We start from the raw sequence: 21491 nt of genomic DNA, 5'->3' as shown, positions 1-21491 counted from the left end.
AATTTTCCAAAACATCATCAGCAATAACATCAAAAACAAAAACAAAAGCACCAACATCAACAACAAAGTGCTCATCGACTGAAATAAGTAATACTAAGTATCAAATGTAAGATCACAGAATACTGACAGATGCACCGCCGGCTTCCACCAATTCAAAGAGCAAACAAAGCAGAAGTCATACAGTGTTCCAAATGTTTTCATGCACACAGTTTTAAATCTTTACTATATGAAAAGTTCACTCATCAATCATCCTTACTAGATGTTATCAAGAACACTGGCTTCTTGGCAACATTATGAATGGGTTTTCAATAATTGCAGCCAGCTTTTCATCTCAGGCTGACAGATTAGCAGTTTCTTATCTTTCACCTGTTTCCTTCTTTTTCTTCTGCTCTTTTCTTCTTCTTGTTTTTTTGGGGTTTTGTTTTTTTTGGTTTTTTACCTGAGCCATAGTCTCAGGTGACACAGCATTTATCACCTCTGTTATTGTAGCCAACGACTTTTTTAACCCTGCCCACTCCAGAAGAAATCTTAGGCAATGTGCTGCTTTTTTGTCTTCCTCCTCAGACGTTTTTGTTGTTGCTGTTTTGCTGTAGCAGGCTTCATAACTCAGCAGGATCTAGAAATCACTTCTCTAATCTCATGGAATGACTCTTTGACAGTCCTGCTAACACGTGTTCAACAATCCTTCTTCCTTCTTCACCTTTGAGTCACTTTTTGTGTGCGTCACTGTGGATGATTTGAGAGACTGTACACGAGTGTTAAGATTTGTATCATTCATTGGATGCCAAGTAGAGAGGTCGTTTAGTGGCCACCCAATGCTACAGAACAGAAGTGGGACCAGTGTCACATGTGTCCTGAGGTCTGCACATAATAGGCTGGGAGCATGAATGTACTGCGTAGCAACATATATTAAACACTTTTTCCTGATAAGGTCACTAAATCAAAGGTTGAAAGGTTATTTCTCTTTTTTACAGTCGTTGGCAGCCACAGGAATGTGTGAAGAAATGTGGATGGAGATTTGGAGACATGGACAGACAAAGCTGCCTGCAAGTTTTATTAGCACTGCTCTCCTTCCTCCACAATAAATGCCTCTATATTAAATTCTTTTCTACCTTCCTCTCTGCCTCTCAAAGTAAAGTAGTTCAAGTTCCAGCAGGGGGGATAATGTTTCTGAAACACTGCCATGAGGCATCACAAAGCTTTTATTTGCTTTCCTCTAACACATCTATCTGCAGGCACTACTGAAACAGGTCTGAATTTACAGTGATCATTAATTCAGCCCATGGATATAAATATGCTCAGTTGTATTTTTTGATGCCGAACTTTCGTGGAGTATAATTACAGCTTACTGAACCTACAGGAAGAGTAAGTGGTGTACAGTGTTGTGTGCGCTTTGCTGAATGATATCATTCACAGTGGTCTCCTGTGGGAGAGGCTTGTCCTAGATTTAGTCCAGTATATTGTTTCACTTGATGTTGTTTTTGTCCTCACTCAATTCACTGAGGACTTCTGCTGCAGCATCACACGCAGATACAGGCCTCAAATGTAAGGTCAGCCTTAAAGTGTGGTGTTTTGTGTGTCTGTACAATAGTACAGTATACAGGCAGAATAGATTTGAACTGCCAGAAACGATCAGTAATTATTTAAGCAAACGACAGATTCTCAGTCCAACCTAAATGGTAGGATCCACATTTCACTATGGCTGTATCTGCACCTTCTTCTGCATTTGATGGCAATGAACAGGAAGATGTAATGATGATGGAAACTCACACTAAATGAGTCACAAAGTGAATAGATAATGTGATTCATGTCCAAAAGTTCAGAGAATCATGAGTATGATGAGTATGATGAGTATGATGAATATGATGAGTATGATGAGTACTGGTTTCCACAAAGTCTGATGCTTCAGGGTTTTTTTAATCTTTTTCTCAGACGTTTCTATGGAGTTTCCTGGCCATGGACACACATTTTTAATGTTTTGTCTGGATGGATGGACAGACAGATACATAATAGCATACTGTGGTAAACAGAGGAGTTCAGTGGCTGCAAGGTGCCCAGGACCTGTGGCTGCAAACTAAACCTAAATCACCCCTACACCTCCATGCTTGCCAGCTGATATACTGTGTTTGTTTTTCTTGTTCATTGCTGGTCACACATCCTAATCTCATTTTACATCCTGTATAATGACAATAAAGGCATTCTATTCTATTCTATTCTGCACCTCCCCTTTGCTGTACTTTTGTCTGTTTAAAGGACATTGTTCAACGAGTCTTGTGGTTTGTTCAGTGAAAACTTTGCAAACCTAATCTGTGCTGCCATTTTTAGATGGAAAAGGCTTTCTCCTGGCAAACCTTCCTGTTATAAACTTTGACATTAAATATGATAACTGAGACCTGTAGAGTCCGAGATGGAGCTCTTGGGTTTGACCTTGTGGTAAATCTGCTGGGACATCCACTGCTGGGAAGATTGTGGCATTGTGTTCACACTTCCTCCAGAGAAGCAAACTTCCAATGTTTCCACTTTTATAATGCTCGCTGATGGTCAGTTAATCAAGTGCATTTGATTAGCAGCACCTGGCTGCTACTTACCCTCTTAATTACTATGGAAGCAGCCCTCCGAGGCTCATCTTTAAATATGAAAAAAGAGGTGACAGTGTGTGTTACTAATAACGTATCAAGGAAAATGTCAAATAAAATGTGGGGTTACTCATAGTACTGAACCTACAGAGAACTATCAGCTGAATGTGCAGCTCTACTAACCAGTCCAGAGACGTATCTGAGTTTCATTGCTCGGATGTCAGCTTTCAACTTTTATAGAAAAGTATCTGAATCCATAGTTCTGTTATTTGTAGTTTTGTCTGTGGTGTTATGGTTTCTTTACAAATCCTACTAACTGTGTTACTTTGTCTCCTGGTGTAATTCATTAAAAAGGGAAGTCTGTCTTTGTTTTTGAGTTTTAAATTCTCCATTAGAGTAAACCTCCGTCGTCCCTGCCTGCCTCCACAGCAATGAGCACATGAATATCTAGTAATGACTTATTGATGTTCAGTCTAACTTTCTCTGCTTCAGGATTTTTCAGGTCTCTAGATGACCATAATAAAGGCAAAACGTTTGAAGATGAGCAGTACACCGTGACATGTTTGAAGTTCATCATCAGGTAAAATACAAAGGCGTTTTGTGAATGGTGTGTTGAATTACTTATGCAGCGTGCTCTCCGAGCTCTTCACAGTGCTTTTGGATCTAAGACATTCCTGATCCACTGCATACCTGATGCATGGGTAAATGATTGTTTTATATCACAAATAGATGCTCAGAGAATAAGAAGAGCCTGAAAGTTCAAAGAGGAAAACATTACATCAAACCCCATCTGTAAGCTACATATACACCTGAGTAACGATTAAAGCAAAACTGCAGAAGTGTTTCGATTGTTTGTTCTATTTCTTTTCTCTTCGAATGTGCTCACAAGAGGTACAATGAGCACAGAGTTACGGGTAGACAAAATAATACTTTGTGGGCAGCCCAAGCAGGAAAGAAGGTGCTGAAGCAGAGTCGATGTTTGAACCTTCAATCCTAAAGCCACCTGCACCACACCACTGTACCAAAGAGACTTACTGCAAATTTCTTTATCTTCACTAGCAGAACTGGAGCTTCTACCTGAAATAAACTGAGAAGTCAATCCACTATATTCATCCAGACTGAGCTTTTAACAATAAAACAACAAAACACAACAAAATAACTATATTTTACTGCCATTACATAAACGCTCTTTAGAAGAAAGCTGAGTAATTTAGGGGATTCCTCAGTTTCAAGCTAAATTTGATGACTATTAAATTGTTCTAGATATTCATGTGTCATTAATGATAATTTGTAATCACTTTGAGAATGTCCTGATATCTAACCCAAGCAATTGCTCTCATTAATACAGGATAAATCATATTTGCTTCATGTTTCTACAGTCTTTTGCACCATCTAAAGACTCACTGACACGTTCTTCATCAACAAGCATGTCATCTCATTTCTCTTTCCTGACTTCTCAGAAATTTTGTTCAAAATTGACAACTGGTAGCACAGAGTGTATATAACAGACAAGCGAAATGCTGCAGAGGCTGGCAAAGGCAAACACATCTGTTTGCAGCGTGTTTGACTGAATGCGACTGGACAGGTACATAAAAGAAAAGAAAAACATGCATTCACAGGTGGAGGAGCACCCAGGGCAGAGTGTGTCAGGCTGAAAGGTTATACATCAGTTTTTACCTTTTCTGCAACTGATGGTCTTCATGTCGAGGAAAACACATTAATGAAATATAATGCAGTAAAGATATTTAATGTTTAGTGTCTTTTAGAATAAATTCTCATTATTGTCCCTGCTGAGTCAGCACAAACACACACGCACACACATTTACAGAGGTTGCTTTCCTGAACAAAAGAGATCAGAATGTGTGTGCGTGCATATATCACCTCTATGTCACTGAATATATTTTACTTAATATGCCAATGACTAGGCTTTATTAGCACAGGCGTATTTCTGGAAAAAATCTGATCATCATTGAACAAAAAGGGAAGCTGCTCATCCTTGGTTATCAACCTTTGTGTCAGTACAAGATACTAAAATCCCAGCCCAGCGATGTACAAGCCTGATGGATGGATGCAAATAATGACTCATTTTGAAGAGACAAGAACACAGTCCAAGGTTTCTAAATATGAAGCCTAGTGTTGATGTTTGTTCATAGAGTGCCTTGGTCATCATGTCCTCAGTCAGAAACTGCCCACATCGGAGCAGGTCAGCCACATCGTACCAACAGTTTGTGGAGCCACAGTGTAAACATTTCCCAAAGGTATAATTTTCTGTTGTCAAATCTAAAACCCCACAACAGAGAACATTAAGCCCTTTGCGATGGTTGTAGCATGTTGAGACAATTTTCCTTAATCCTTAAACCAATGACCTGAATGGCAAAAAGTTTACAAAGCCTCAAACAGCGACAGAGAAGGGATCCATTCTCCCTGACAGGCAGGCAGGCACGGAGCAGATGTCGTTATGTGTCATACACTCCCACTGTGAGTGAGATCTTCTCAGTTCCCAGCCCCTTTGCCTGATGATCAAATTTAACTGTAAACAGGAACAGATGAACATTTCACACACAAAGGACTGAAGTGACAGTGCTCAAATTACACTCATGATTGATTACACTCACAGAGGGGATATCCAGCCTGCAAGGGCCAGGCCCCTTCAGTAATGTGACCTCAAGATCAAAGAAAGCCACCAGACGCAGGACACAGAATCAGTGTGTTTCAGCGGTGAGAAGGAGCACTTGTTCACTTTCCATGCATGCTGACAGGAGTGTCTGGTACGCTCCTGTTGAGAGATGAGGAGGTGTACATTGACAAAAAACTAAGACTCTAATACTCTAATAAAAATACTCTATAATAAAAATATGGGGCCTAAAACAACATTATTGCCATGGTTCACATGGAAAAAGAGGACCAGGACATAAGAGGCAGAGAATAAAACCTATATCACCGATCTAGGCAAAGGTTGTACCCAAGTGAGTGAGTGAGTGAGTGAGTGAGAGCAAACAGTGTCAGACAAAGGGAATAACCCTAAAAACACTCCAAAAAGCCAAATACAAGTGATCTATAGAAATACAAGGAATTCTGGGAATTTCTGGAACGCCTGACTAATGAGAGTTCAAAGACAAAACAGAGGTGATACTAATTAGGGCAGACAGACAATCAAGAAGGGCAACTACTGATTGGAAGGTCAGCGGTTCGATTCCTGGCTACTCCAGGCTACATGCCAATGTATCTTTGGGCAAGATACTTAACCCCAAGTTGCTCTCCGACCATCCTGTCGGAGTGTGAATGTGTGTGAATGCTAGTTAATTAAAAGCACTTAGCTTAGTATAAACATGGAAGTGCTTGTATGAATGTGAGTGCATGGGTAAATGTAAACATGTTGTGTAAGCGCTTTGAGTGCTCTGACTGAGTAGAAAAGCGCTGTATAAGAACTAGTCCATTTACTAACAAAAGGGAGGAAGTAAAGCTGTTATGAATATACAAAAAACAAACATTACAAAATAAAACAGGAAATAATTTGAAAAATAAACACAAATCATGAGAACCCTCATAGGTCTAAGACCCTGAGCTGTCCTACCCTGACCCTAAACCCTAAGCCTATGTTTTAGAGAATAGCACAGGCTTTGGGGGAAATTGTTGATTTTAATGTGTATTAGTTAAAATTGTGTTTTTTCCCTTTGGTTTCTGGTTGCCTGAAAACTTGGGAGAACAATTTTCAAAAGCCAAAGGGTTAGCTTATATTCTGATAGCACAGGGTTGAGCTTTAGAGTTATAGTACATGTTACCAGTGATGATAAACCCTTATAGGATTAAGCAACATAAAAGTTTAGAGAAAAAAATACTGTGACAATCCACTGCTTTTGCAGATGACACTCAGCTCTACTTATCTAGCAAACCTAATGCTTCACTCCCACCCTGCCCCTTCACCACCTGCTTATCTGACCTCAAGATCCTGGCTCACCTCAAACTTTCTTAAATTAAATAGCAAAAGTTCTGAGTTCAGGCAGTTCTGAGATAGCACTGAGTTCCTCCTCATGAGAACAAAATCCACCCTATCCAAAATCAACAGTTTCTCCCTCACAGCTGACAGCTCTCCAGTTTTCCCCTCCCCTCAGGTTAAGAGTCTGCGTGTCATCCTTTTCACTCTCATACCAATAATATTACCCTGACTGCGAACTTCCAGCTATGAAACTTTAATTGTCTCCTCCCCTCCCTCTCCCCACATATCACCTCCATCCTTGTTCACAGTCTCGTTACCTCCAGTATTGATTATTGTAATCAGTATTGATTATTGTAATTTTCTTCTATTTGGCCTCACAAATTCCTTTCAGAAGCTTCAAATGGTTCAAAATTCAGCCGCTAACATCCTCACCAAGACCCCCTCATTTCACCACATCTCCCCAGTGCTACAGCAACTCCACTGGTGTCCACTTAAATTCAGAATTCATTTCAAAATACTCCTGTACACATTCAAGGCCATCTATAACCTATCCCCTCCTTATCTATCCAATCTTATTCACATCACCTCTTCCCACTTCCTCCATTCTTCCTCTTCCATCATCCTTAACATGCCCTCTGCCCACCTCAGCACCATGGAGAACAGAGCTTTCTCCCAGTCTGGATCTCTCTACCATCACACATCTGTAATATTGACTCTCTTCCTGTCTTATTCTGTGCTTTTCTGTGATTTGTTTTTTTTCTTTCTGCTGTAAAGTGTCCTTGGGTGTTTTTAAACGCGCTTGCAAATAAAATGTATTATTATTTTTGAACATGCAGTAGCTGGCTAAGTGGTACGTTAGCAGCTGATGAGGAGTGGAGGTTGGACCTGGCAGTTGCCTCTGTAGCAAATTGATCTGGAGGCTCACCAACAAAGAGTTGACCTGAGGCACAGGACACGATTGGGGCAGCTGTGGCTCAGGAGGTAGAGCGAGTCGTCTACTAATCAGAAGGTTGGCAGGTCATTCCTCCACTCTGCATGTCAAAGTGTCCCTGTGCAAGATACTGAGTTTCCTCCGATGCACCATTGGAGTGTGTGTGTGTGTGTGTGTGTGTGTGTGTGTGTGTGTGTGTGTGTGTGTGTGTGTGTGTGTGTGTGTGTGTGTGTGTGTAAAAAAAAGCCCTGGGTGATCGAGGCTTGTAGTAAAAACTGCTTTGAGTGCACAGTTAGAGGTTAGAGTTTAAAGGGATACACTTAATTTAAAGACTCCAGGAAAGCTAAAGTCTGGCCATCGCAAGTATACTGTACCACCTAAGACGCTCAGGTGTGCCAGCTGATTGAGTGGGAGTAGCCATGCCCCACACACACCAGAGGCTTAAGTGGTGTACTGCAGCAAAGCAGCTGATTAAACATACTAAACACATAATACAGACTGAAAGCAACACAGCTGCTGCAGACAAAGCAGCAATATAAGTGTGTGTGAGAGGAAAAGTGCTGTATAGTAGTTTAGTAATAAAAGCTTTGATCAGGTAGACTGGAAAAGAGCTACTATATTAATAAAGTTCAGCCTATTTGAAGCCAGGGAGGAAAGCCAGCAAAAAGTTATCATGGCGATGTACCCCAATACAAAGTTAGCCCCCAGTGTAAAACCCTGAAGTTACCTGGATACGATGAAACCCTGCTTCGTAGTGCAGGCCTCAGACAGAGACAGACAGGGCTAAGCAAACAGGACATGTGAGGAAGGGGAAAGCAGAGGGAGAGACAGGGATGCATTGTTAGGATCGCACCCCTAAATTTAAGCTTTTACTTAAATACAAACCTTAACCACCAAATCAGTCAAATATGGCTCACAAACCTGCAAAATGGTCCCTGTAGCTACCAGTATATACTGTTTTAGTTTGTAGCTGGTCTCAGACAGCAGTTGTGAGTCCTGCATGAATGGAAGAGTTGGCTAGGGAGTGTTTTTTTTTGTTTAGTTTTTTTTATTATTCTTTTGCATTGTCTAGTTTTGGGTCTTATTTCCATGTAAACATCATGCAGGGAACCAAAGCTGCTAGGTTGTGTAATATATTATTTTAATTAATGGTGCAAACATGATTCATTTTCTTTTATCTCTGGTCTGTAATGTAAGTTGGCAGATTATTTCCACATGTGAATTTCACCAAAATGTAAAGATGTACCCACCCTAACTGCTATAACACAAACTTTTGCTCATCTAAGACAAAAAAAAAAGGGGGGGGGCATTTTTGGTTTGTTTAATCTTCATCTTTTGGTTTGCCAGCTACCTTATTTAGACCAATCACAGAATAGAGTTCCCGTTTACCTACTGTGGTTATGGAGAAACTGAATCCAAATCACTGCCTCTGATCCACACAGGTTATTGTCCTACTTCACAATTTTGAGAGAAGGTGGTGTTGATCTCCACCAGACTTGTATAATTATAAATTTGACAAACAGTAAAGGCCACACACGTCTGTTTCAGCTCTTGTCTTGGTGGAGGAAGCTTGTATCATAATCAGTCCAAATAACAAAAACTGAACTGAAATGGGATATAAAGCAGTCACAAAGGGCAGATGAGAGTGTACAGCCCACTTCCTGTGTATGCAGGACATCAATGGACAAAATTACATGGTCAGAGTATTTCCTCAATACTAAAAACCTTAGTTATGGTTTAATTCCTTTTAGTGCAGAGTTTATTATTAATATAGAGATAAATTAAACATAATAAAAAGAACATAAAAAATAGAGATAAAATAGTAAAAGAAAATTTGGATGTAGACAGGAGCACCACCCGCTGACTCCACACTCAAAGCTTGTACTATAATATTTTTTAACCAGAGCCGTCAGAAGACTGTTTCCATTCTCCCAGCACAGTCTCAGAGCATGGAGGAGATTCCAGGAGACAGGCAGTTATTCTAGGGGAGCTGGACAGGACCGTAGAAGGTTCTTAACCCATCAGCAGGACTGGTATCTGCTCCGGTGTGCAAAGAGAAGCAGGATGAGCTCTGCCAGAGCTACAAAATGACCTCCAGCAGCCACTGGTGTGAATGTCTCTGACCAAACAATCAGAAACAGACTTCATGAGGGTGGCCTGAGGGCCCGACATCCTCTAGTGGGTGCGGTGCTCACTGCCCGACACCGTGAAGCCCGACTGGCATTTTCACAGATGAGAGCAGGTTCACCCTGAGCACATGTGACACACATGAAAGGGTCTGGAGAAGCCACAGAGAACATTATTCTGCCCATAACATTGTTCAGCATGACCGGTTTGGTGGTGGGTCAGCAATGGTCTGGGGAGGCATATCCATGAAGGGACACACAGACCTCTACAGGCTAGGCAGCGGCACCCTGACCATTAGGTATCACAATAAATCCATGGTTCCACTGTCAGACCCCACACTGGTGCAGTGGGTGCTGGGTTCCTCTTGGTGCACAACGATGCCCAGCCTCATGTGGTGAGAGTATGGAGGCAGTTCCTCGAGGATGAAGGAATTGATGCCACTGACTGGCCCCCACGCTCACCTGACCTAAATCCAGTAGAACACTTCATTTCCTTTCATTTCTACCACATTACCCAGTTCATATCGGTGTAGACATACAGCATGATTTTTTTCCCCATGGAGGTCTGATGTGCTTTCAAAGTGTTCCTCTAATTTTTTGAGGAGTGTATAAAGAAAAAATCTTGATGAACCACAGCAGGAAGAAGAGGCTTCAGTTCAGTTACTGATGTGATGTTATGTGTGACCTCAGCAACATATCAACCAGTCCTTTGATTTTATTTGTACTGCCAGTGAACTTTGAACTTAATGTATTCTCATGTCGTCCCCCTGTGATTATGACATGAACCTCTTGTGGTTCCAGCTTTTCTAAAGCTTTTTCACTTTCAGCACATTTCCTTGTTTGTTCCTGTGTATACAGAGCTCTTCTTATTCGATAGTGAATTTCCGTTTCTTGACATAAGCCTTAGACAAGAATGTTAATGTGATGACAGAGCAGCAGCTGCATGAATAGCTCCTACCATTCCCTCAGGAAGCTTGTCACTGTGAGAGATTAGGACTGGTTTTTAATTTGTTTTCACGTGCTCCCAGTGCTCCCAGTGCTCCCAGTGCTCCCAGTGCTCCCAGCTACAGATGTATTGATGAAGATTTGTTTGGATCAGACTTGCTTCCCAGCACTTCTCACGGATCACCCAAGGTTTACCAGCAGAATATTATTGCCCATCGCATCACACCGCCTCCTCAGCTTGCTGCTATCTCTGAATATCACTTGTAACTGGAAAACACGTGATGTAAAAGAAAACTTGAATCATCACACCTGGCCAAATCTTTGTTCAGATGCTCATGTGCCCAATGTAGTCACTTTGGCAGTGGACAGTAGTCACATAGCAGTTGACAGATTATATATTTACACATACATTTCAGGGTAATTGTCACTGGAAGGACCATTCAGCCTTTAAACACAGTTCTATTTGTATCCCTGGTGTGGTTGTGAAGAAACTTTACCCAGTGAGTGAAAGAAAAGTACACATTGTTGTAGGAATAAAGAGATGCAAAGTAAATGTAGGGCTCCTGGAGTTTGACCGACTAGGGACTTAAAGTGAGGCTCCTGAGGCAAAGTGTTATTACTCAGAGGTAATCGATAACACTGATTTATAAATGTGCCAACAGCTATAGGCAATAGTTGTCTGTTGGGTCTTGTTTCCACTAACTGAAGTCACTGAAGTGGATATCTCAACTATGTTTGTGGTGTTTGAGCCTTTTAGTTTTGGTGTTTGGTGGTAGTTTTAGTTCTAGTTCTTTACATTTATGATATTAGAATTTCACTAGTTCATTTTCCTGTATTTTACTTGTTAGCTCATATATGTGTCTGTGTATTGCACCCACATGCTTGCTAACCAAGCTTGTAAGCATTAGCTGATAACATAGCATGCTACCCTTTTGTACAAATATAGGGTGTGTCCCAGTTCATCCTTCTAAGGCTGCATTTTAAGGCCAATTATGTCACAGCCAGGCGAGGAAGGCTGTGCCAATTCGAAGGCGCCTCCAAATGCAGCCCACAAATGTGGACTCCTTTCCCCCAGATTTTAAGGACAGGTTCAGTGTATCCTTTGTGGTCTACTCTATCCCACGATTCATTGCAGGCTGAAGCCTGTTGCGGGAATGGTGGAGGAGAGTGGCTGAAACATAAAATAGATTTTTATGATGTTTCCAGGTGAGAATGATGTGTAAACCTCACATATCTTCTCAATTTATCAAAAATATTGCTTAATTGGAAAAGTGCTCCAATGTTTTTGGAGATGTCTGTTCCCGCTGGTCTAAGAGCCAGCTCACATCGCTTCAGCAAGAACTGAAGAGTTCCCCCAGGCCAGGTAAGGGTGACTTGGTGATTACTCTTTGCAAAACTTTTTTGTCAGCTGTCAAGCTGCTCCCAAACCACACCAGGATGCCGTGTGTCAAGACACTCTCTATGGAGCAGTGGTAAAAGGACACCAGTGTCTACTGTGACAAGTTGACCTTCCTGAGGTTTCTCAGGAAGTAGAGGCACTGGCATGCCTTCTTGCCCAGTTTGCTGATGTTCTGAATCCATGAGAGGCCGATGTGATGAGTGTGCCCGAGAATTTAGAGTAAGAGATTACGTGCACTGTTTCACCATTTATCTGGAGAGGGAGGTGGTCTCCCCTATTCTTCCTAAAGTCAATGATCAGTTCTTTTGTCTTGCATATGTTTAAGAGCTGGTTGTTTTCTGTGCTCCAGTCTGTCAATCTCTGTACTTCCCTTCTCTACCCTTCCTCATCTCCCCTGGTGATGAGTCCCAGCACTGTTGTGTTATCTGTAAACGTAATGATGACGGTTTTATTGTTGTGGGAGGCTGTTCAGTCATATGTGTACAGAAAGTACTGAAATGGGCTCAGAACACAGTTTTGTGGGGCCCCCGTGCTGAGTGAGTGAGGAGAAGTGGTGTGGGTCCAACCTGACAGTTTGTAGTCTGTTGGTTAAAAAGTCCTGTCTCCACAGGCAGATATCATGTGGAAGACCCAGGCTGGACATTTGAACAATCTGCATGGGAGGATGGTATTGAATGCTGAACTGTAATGCCCACATAACAGTATAGTTCCCAGGCTGACCCAGATGGCATCCTACAGTGTGGAAGGCAGTGGAGATGGTGCCTCTGCCCTTGCAGCCCTGTACTGTTCTGTTTCCCCTGGTTTAAAGGCCTTGTTTTGGGCCCTTAGTAGGAGCTGAACCTTCCTGGTCATTCATGGTCTGTTGTTGGGGAAGATCTGGATGTGCTTAGTGGTGGTGACAGTGTCCGTACAGGCTTTGATATAAAAACAGCACGTATATGTCCTCATCTTTGAAAACTGGCCAGTCTGTACACTTTGTTGAAATCACCAGCTATTACAAACAGTTTGGATAGATGCTCTGTTGCTTGCTAATAATTGTTAGCAAGTGGCTCAGTGCCGCAGTGGTGTTGGTGTCTGGGGGAATGTAGACAGCAGTGATAAAGGCCACAGAATATTCTCATGGCAGGAAGAAGGAGCGGCATCTTAAAGATAAATACTCCAGGTCTCGCGAGCAATGAGTGTCTATGACTGCTCTTACCGGAGTCCTTTGTTCTGGCCTACTAGCACAATGGCATCCTTGGGGATCAGCAGGTTGAGCCATGTCTCAACAACAACCATAACGCAAATGGAAGAGTTCCAGCTCTTCCATTATGTTGGCAAGTGATCTTATTTTAGCAACAAAGAGGCTCGGCAGCTGAGATTTGTTTGGGTTCCGTGCCAACTTCGCACGCATCCTCGCTCAGCATCCCCGCTCAGCATCCCCGCTTCTGCTTCCTCTCCCTGCTCCTCCATCACTTCCCGAGGGGAAAGCTGTCTCACAATCTCCTCTGAGATGTCATGTTTGTCAAAAAAAAAAACAACCATTGGACGACAAACTGATGTGTAACAGTTCTTGCCGGCTGTATCTAATCCTAATCATAGTTTCTGTACTGCATCTTTCCAAGCACTGAGCCGCTGAGTGTTCATGCGCCGCCATCTTTCTTCAATCACACACATGTTCATAGGCTAGTTGCTAACTTTTGTTTACAGGGTTGTATCTGATCTTTGTCTGAAATTTTCTGCCCACTGGGTTGGTAGAACTGGGTTGCTAAACTGTGAGATAAAACCAAAACTGTCAAGCTGTGGCCGAAGAATCAAAATCCATAAGGTGAAAGAGCCTAAAATCATCAGTAAGATCACAAAGCCGAGCGAGAACTATTTGTTTTACATTATAAGCAGCAACTTTCACACGAACAGTGCAGCTTTCAGAACGATTTCCTCAGTTTCCTGCAGACAGACTGAGCCGTCCTACTCTATCTATCTCACTATCACTGCTACAGTCAAGGCTTGTTTATTGTTAGTCTGTGGTAGAGCTGTCAGAGATGTCTGACACTCAAAATGTAGCGTGCTTTTTCCTCTGTGGCCTGAGAAAATGATGGTGAGGACTGATCTGGGCTTTACCTGGGACAGTTTAACACTCCATTACAGTTATCACAATGGTTGCTTTTTAAGCTCTCACTGTGTGTGTGTGTGTGTGTGTGTGTGTGTGTGTGTGTGTGTGTGTGTGTGTGTGTGTGTGTGTGTGTGTGTGTGTGTGTGTGTGTGTGTTAGGAAGCCAAAACAACTGCATGCTCTTAGTAGACAACAGTCTGATTGCATGTGTGGACAGAAACTAGCAGCCTGGAGATATACTGCCATAATGGCTTAACCACAGAGAGTGGTGTGGTGTTTGTGCACACATGCACATACTTAGTGCAGCTTTGTGTGTGGCAAATGTCCCATGAGAGGAGAGAAAAATTAACTCTGACCAGAATTATAGCGTATTACTGAATCTAGTAGTGCTTCAAGACACAACCCTCCAATTACTCAGGGTGGCAGCCTCGTGTGCTACTCTACTAAAACTCTGCACAGCACCATCTCAGTGTCACCACTATAAAATGGTTGGTGGTAATATAGTGGTGTGGAGCAGCATGAGAATTCTTAGAGTTGTAAATCTAAAAAAAATAAATAAATAAATTGTACACTCAGATGGCAGGAAGTGCACCAAAACAAGCTGCGTACACTATCGATGACCTGGGACCCAGTAGTGAAATTCAGTTCCAGGAACAGGAATCATTGTGCAGGTCAGTTACTGTGGAAACATTAGCTGTGTAAGGATAACCTGCTACCCGGCAGGACTTCTTCAACAAACCCTGTATTTCTCTCTTTCTCTGCTCCTCCTGCTGAGTCTGAAGCAACTGCCTGACACAGTGCTTCATTTCCACATTCATATAGTCCACATCAAAGTGCATATGTGAGTGTATTAATCTCCAGAAGTTTACATCAGGACAAGATCGCTTGTCTTTTCTAATGTGAACTTTTTTGAGATTAATAACTCCCTGTCAACACAGAGATCTGTACCTCGAGGTAATTAAGACATGTGCCAATCAATTTTGTTGCAGTGAAATATTTACTGTATATCACTGTAATGGCTAAAAATATTGAAACTATAATAGACAACTCTCTCCGAATAGTCAGTTCTCATGCTGTGATTTGCTGTACTGATAGAGCAGGGGTGCCCACACTTTTTCAGCTTGCGAGCTACTTAAAAGATGACCAAGCCAAAAGGATCTACCCAAAATAAAAATGCGAAACGCATATTTATTTTATATTATTTAAATAATTATTATTACATATTTTGTGCTTTTAGGATAAAGTATATTTTAATTGAATAAAATTTCATCTATAACACATAGTTTGTATTAGTTTGTCTTGAAGATAATATTTCTGGTGTTTTTTAAATCTCGCAACAACGAATCAGCTGCTTCAACAAATGCCTCTATGGTCATTTCTCCATCTTGGAAGGACTTCTTATGCTTAACAATTAAGTGGCTCACCCGGAATGATGCTTTGGTGGCTGCCTTCGCTTTTGTGGTCAGTTGTGAGAAAAACGAATGCTGTCCAGACAACTGGGATTTTAGTTCCTTCACCTTTCTCTTTCTCAGCTCGCTTTTCAGAGGAAAGTCAATGTCATAGTTTTTGTGGACAGTCCGAAAATGCCGCTCTACGTTTCCCTTCTTTGGAATAGCAATGGCGCACCGACAGATGAGGGAAACGCACTTCGAATATGACCTCGTGAAAAAAAAATCCTCCTCCCATTCCGTATGGAAGTGGTAAGTTTTGGGTTTCTTATATGGACCGGCTACGGCACTCATTCTTTTACCCTTTCCTTTCCTTTCTTCAGTTTTGTTTAAAACAAACTGGAGGCTGGCTTTGCGACACGGTAGCTTGCTAAAGTAGTTAAAGCAAAGCTAGCGTGGTTAAAGGCGCATGCGTAGGGTGGTAACGAAAGAGATGGATGATAGTTTATCATCCATCTTCTACTTCTTTTAATGCCGTGCGATCTACATTTTTTCCCCAACTTCACTGGGAGTTCCGTGCGAGCTACCTGCACTCCTCTCGCGATCGACCAGTAGATCGCGATCGACGTATTGGGCACCCCTGTGATAGAGCATTCCTATCAATTATTATGTCCTCTATTTCATGTTTGTTTTAAAAAATGTTTTTTCTTCTCCAAATCAACAAGACCTCCTTTACTGGGTTGCTATAGTTTCATCTTCCAGCATTATTACTGTGAAAAAATCTAGTGGAAAATATTTTGGCTGCTGCCATCTTGTTTTTGATTTTTGGTTTTTTTGGACCCATACTTGGGTGTAGACAAACTGGTAGAGCTTGGGAGCTAACAGTAGCTCTGACTAGCTAGCTTGTCTAAAAGCGTGAATCCAGAATTTACTGTAACAACTTCACAGGGCTAACACACAGTGTGACAACAAAAGCTCTGACAGCCACACTATTCATGACTTTGGAATCACCAATTACATTAACATGAACGCAAAACATTCAACCCATATCCTCCATGCTGTGAGGCGAGAGTGTTACTCTGTACCGCTGTGCCGCTCTTGCCTGAACAGATTTGGCTGAAAAAATTTTCAGGGTTAAGATGAAACCTATTATATTGCAAAATTTTAGGTCTAGTTTTCTCAAAAAATGTTTTGATGGATGTTTTTAATAAGATAATTTAAGATATTCCATTATCTTAAAAAGTACTTGAGCTAGGTTTTGTATAAGTATCGTAACAGTGACTCTATGAATATGACTCGAGAGTGTAGCTCTGTCTGGGATAGGGTTAGTGGAGCCCCACCCTGGAGCCAGGCCTGGGAATTACTGGGAGACTTCAACACTCCTGTAGGCAAAAACAGTGAGACGTGGAGGGGCATGACTGATCTGAATCCGAGCAGTGTTCTGTTATTGGACTTCTGTGCAAACCATAGTTTGCCCATAACAAATGCCACATTCAAACATAAGGATGTCCATAAGTGCACGTGGCACCAGGATACCCTAGGTTGCAGGTTGATGATCAATTTTGCATCAGATCAGCTGCCACATGTTTTGGATACTCAAGTGAAGAGTGAAGCTGAGCTGTCAACTGATTGCCACCTGGTGGTGAGGACAGACTTTGACAACATTCCAAGGAAGGCTGAGGACACTGAGTCTTAATCGACCATGTTCAGTACTTCCATTGCTGAGGCTGCTGGATGGAGCTGCACCTGCAAGGTGGTTGTTGCCTGTTGTGGTAATAATCCCTGAACCAGATGGTAGACACCGGAGGCGAAAGGGCCATCAAGCTGAAGAAGGAGTTCTATCAAGCAAAGTTTCATTTATGGCATGGAAAGATGCTTTTCAGACTGGTTTGAAGTATTTCTGGCAAACTGTCAGGTGACTCAGGAGGGGAAAGTGGTGCTATACCCACATGGTGAAAAGTGCAGTTGGGACGCTCCTGACTTCAACTGAAGATATAGTCGGGAAGTGGAAGACATTCTTCAAAGACCTCCTTAATCCCACTGATACGTCTTCTGTGGAGGAAGCAGTCTGGGGATGAGGGGACAAGTCACCAATTATTGGGGGTTAGGTCACTAAGGTAGTGGAACAACTTCTTGGTGGCAGGACCCCTGGAGTGGATGAGATTTGCCCAGAGTTCCTAAAGGCTCTGGATGTTGTCGGGCTGTCTTGGTTGACATGCCTCTGCAAAATCGTGTGGAGATCTGGGGCGATGCTTCTGGACTGGCAGACTGGGGTGCTCATGTTAAGAAGGGGAACTGGAGGGTGTGCTCCAACTATAGGGGGATCGCACTCCTCAGCCTCCCTGGGAAGGTCTATGCCAAGGTGCTGGAAAAGAGAGTTTGTCCGTGGAATTTCAGATTCAAGAGGAACGATCCAGTTTTTGTCCCTTTTTGGACCACCTCTTGATCCTCTCAAAGAAAGTAGAGTGTGTGGGAGTTTGCCCATCCAGTCTACTTGTGGTTTGTGGATTTAGAAAAGGCACTTGACCATGCCCGTCGGGGCTTCCTGCGGGAGTACGGGTGTCTGTCATGTTAAGAGCCATTCAGTTCCTGTAACACTGCAGCAAGAGCTTGGTCCTGTTCTGACCTAAGGGTCCAAGTCCAGCTCCTGAAAACAAACCCCACACCATAATCCCCTCTCCACCAAACTTTATACTGGGCACAATCCAGTCAGGCAACTACTGTTCTCCTGGTCACCGCCAAACCCAGACTCATCTATCAGATGAGAACACGTCTCCACTCCTCTAGAGTCCAGCGGCTGCGTGCTTTACACCACTGCATACAACACTTTGCATTGTGCTTGATGATGTAAGGCCTGGATGCAGCTGCTCAGCCAAGGAAACCCATTCCATGAAGCTCTCTACTCACTGTTCTGAGCTAATCTGAAGGTTATGGTTTGGAGGTTTGTTGTGATCAGCTGCAGAAAGTTAGCGACCTGTACGCACTATGTTCCTCAGCATCCACTGATCCCATTCTGTGATTTTACGTGGCCTACCACTTCATGGCTGAGTTACTGTCGTTCCCAATCACTTCCACTTTGTTATAATCCCACTAACTGCTGACTGTGGAATATTTAGTAGAAAGGAAATTTCATGACCAGACTTGTTGAACAGGTAGAATCCTATCATGGTACCACGCTGCGGTTCACTGAGCTCCTGAGAGTGACTCATTCTTTCACAAATGTTTGTGGAAGCAGTCTGCATGCCTAGGTACTTGGTTTATACACCTGTGGCCGTGGAACTGACTGAAACACCTGAATTCAATGATTTGGGTGAGTGAATGGTTTTGATAGTGTAGTGTATCATCTTATCAGTTAATTCTGTGAGGTCTAAAATCCTATGCAGAGTGATTAGCATGAACCACCCAAGAGGCACACAGGGAATATTTTCCTCCATCTTCTTTTGTGATGTTAAATCTGCCCAAACTGACCTGTAGTCACATTTTCTATGTTTAAAAGACAATAATTGCTTACTAAATCTTATAATCTAGCATAGATTTACTGTATTTGTCCTTCCAATGTTTATACTAACAACAAAACTATTGCTTTCTAAACCAACCATACACCCACACATACATACAGGCATACTGTATTCACAGAAGACAGTGAAATGGCAGGACTGCATCCTCCCAGCCCTGCTGAGCAGAGGAGCAGAAAAATGTCTTAGATCACTGTACTCTGACATGTTTGGCTGACCCGATAGGAATCCACTGATAAGAGAGAAAAGATTCTGGACAAAGCCAACAATGTTAAGTGTGTTGTTAAGCAGAAACAACACAGACAAGTTTCTATGTCTAGCACACTGGAACTCAAAACTTCTATATTTGAAGCTATGCCAACATTTGAGCTACCAGATGCAATACAATATTGTATTCTACAATATTTCATTGCATGTTTTTCCTAAGAACTACCTGTGTGACATAAGGCCAAATGGCAGTCAGAGGATGGTGAATGATTGAATATGTGTCTGTATCTGTACATGAAGTGTGTGTGTGTGTGTGTGTGTGTGTGTGTGTGTGTGTGTGTGTGTGTGTGTGTGTGTGTGTGTGTGTGTGTGTGTGTGTGTGTTGGTGAGGATGTGGAGAGCAGAGCAGGGCTGAGAATGATGATGTGATATGTCAGCACATTCTGTCGGCAGACATAGAAACCTGCCCTGTGAGACGTGGCTCCTCAGTGTCGCCTCAACTGAAATTCCACCAGCTCAGATTGTTATCAGTTCTGAAAACACCCTGCTACCCAGCCAAGGTTTTTTGTTATTACTAAGATACACCATGCAAAGAATAGGTATGAATCATTGACAGTTTCTACAATTTGAGTTTCTAAATCCAGATGAAACTGTTTTTACTTTCAGTTATTAAAAAATGTTGGGATTTTAGCACAGGAACACGTGCTGGTGTGAAAGATGTGATGTTATTGAACATGCCTGAACTGTCCACATTGATAAGGAAGTGCTCTTGAACACCAGGGTACTGTTGGCCAACTCTCAGCAGACTTCTCTCGATGCTTTTCAAACCTTCTGTTGGCTAAATGATCAGAGTTATTCTGATCGAAGAGTAGAGGAGTCTGGTCTGTTGTAAATAAATTTCATTTTCAATTCAATTCATTTAAATCAGTTAAATTCAGTTTTATTTATATAGCACTACTGATTTTACAGGCAACATAATAAACTCTAGAAAATGTGCTTCAACCCTCCATCCATCCATCCATTTTCTTCCACTTATCCAGGGATGTGTTGTCCTGAAATTGAATTATTGGCAGTTGGTATGCAACCATATTATGTACCAAGAGAATTCAGTCATATCGTAACAATACCTGTGAACATCCCACCCAAGGCAACAGCTGAAGTTCCATTTGAGGCTACAGCTGTCAAAGAGCTGTCTTTACAGAGAAATTATTAAAAAGATACCGGACCTGTTTGGGTCAGTGTGCGGTCTGTCCTCAGCATATCCAGTGTGGGTTCAGGAGCGCAGCTGCTGTAAAATCCCGAGTCTCAACTTTCAGATAAAATGTACTGAAATTATTAAACAATGATCAAAAGTGAATAAACACTTCATCGCTGGTTATAGATTTGGTGTTTGGTTAGATAGAACAATAGATTGGGATTAAGAAAGATATGATGACTACATACGACTTTAATCTTGCAGTGTGTGAAACATTTACATGTTATTGATAGCCAGGTCCTTATTATCAAGGTAAAAATAGACTAAAACCAGTGATCTATGTGTGCACTGAAGATGATCATTGAACATTTTACGTTCTGGGCAACATTATTATCTCCAGCTATTTCAGTGAAGCTTTTCACGGTCTAACAGCAGACTGCTGTATATGTGTTTGACAGTTTGACACTCAACAGCCCAGTGTAAGAATAATAAATAAATAAATACCAAAGGTATAAAGCTATATTCAAAATTGTGTTCAGTGGTCTGGTACTGACTGATGTAGTGTGTGAAACAGAAATATATTAATAAGACAATTAAAAATACACAAACTATCACAACTGTTTGTAAAGTACCACCAGACCATAATTAAGCCGTTTCCAGCTGCGCAATGAAATCTTATTTCAGTGTCTTAAGTTTGCAATTAACATATTTTTTTATGTAAATTTTAGACAAAAATGCTCAGAATTATCTGTAGATGTCACATGCATTTAATGGATGACATCATACTTTCAAAACAATATTAAAGACCAAAGATATTAATAAGGACTTCCAGATTTGTACATATTGTTGGCCACAAATCTGAAATTACGCACACAGCCACTGACTGAACACAAAAGTAACATGTTGTACAATGTAAATCATAAATCAGAAGAGAAAACAGACTAAACAATAAAAGGGCAAGTCCACAAACACCGTGGAATGAGGAAAGGGACTTTTTTATAAAAGTTCAAATATATACAAATATAAATTGTTTTTGTCATCAAGAATCAAGCAAATCATACTTCAAAAAGAAATCGTGAAAAGCATCAGAGAAGGGTTCTTTCTTCTTTTTTTCATTTTAAAAGCTCAACACAATACATGACATGACAAGATCATGTCCGATCAATTTTAAAAGCTGATTT

General features: G+C 41.7%; 1 pseudogene; it reads right to left on the bottom strand.

The window, feature by feature from the left end:
* Positions 1 to 13192, bottom strand: part of LOC115794243 (sialic acid-binding Ig-like lectin 14) — a 58771-nt pseudogene extending 45579 nt beyond the window's left edge.
* Between the last annotated feature and the right edge of the window lie 8299 nt (positions 13193 to 21491).

The sequence above is a fragment of the Archocentrus centrarchus genome, chromosome 16 (assembly GCF_007364275.1).
Source record: "Archocentrus centrarchus isolate MPI-CPG fArcCen1 chromosome 16, fArcCen1, whole genome shotgun sequence".
Classification (NCBI taxonomy): Eukaryota; Metazoa; Chordata; class Actinopteri; order Cichliformes; family Cichlidae; genus Archocentrus; species Archocentrus centrarchus.
The sequence above is the reverse complement of the archived record's forward strand: the minus strand, read 5'-3'. Positions and strand labels throughout refer to the sequence as shown.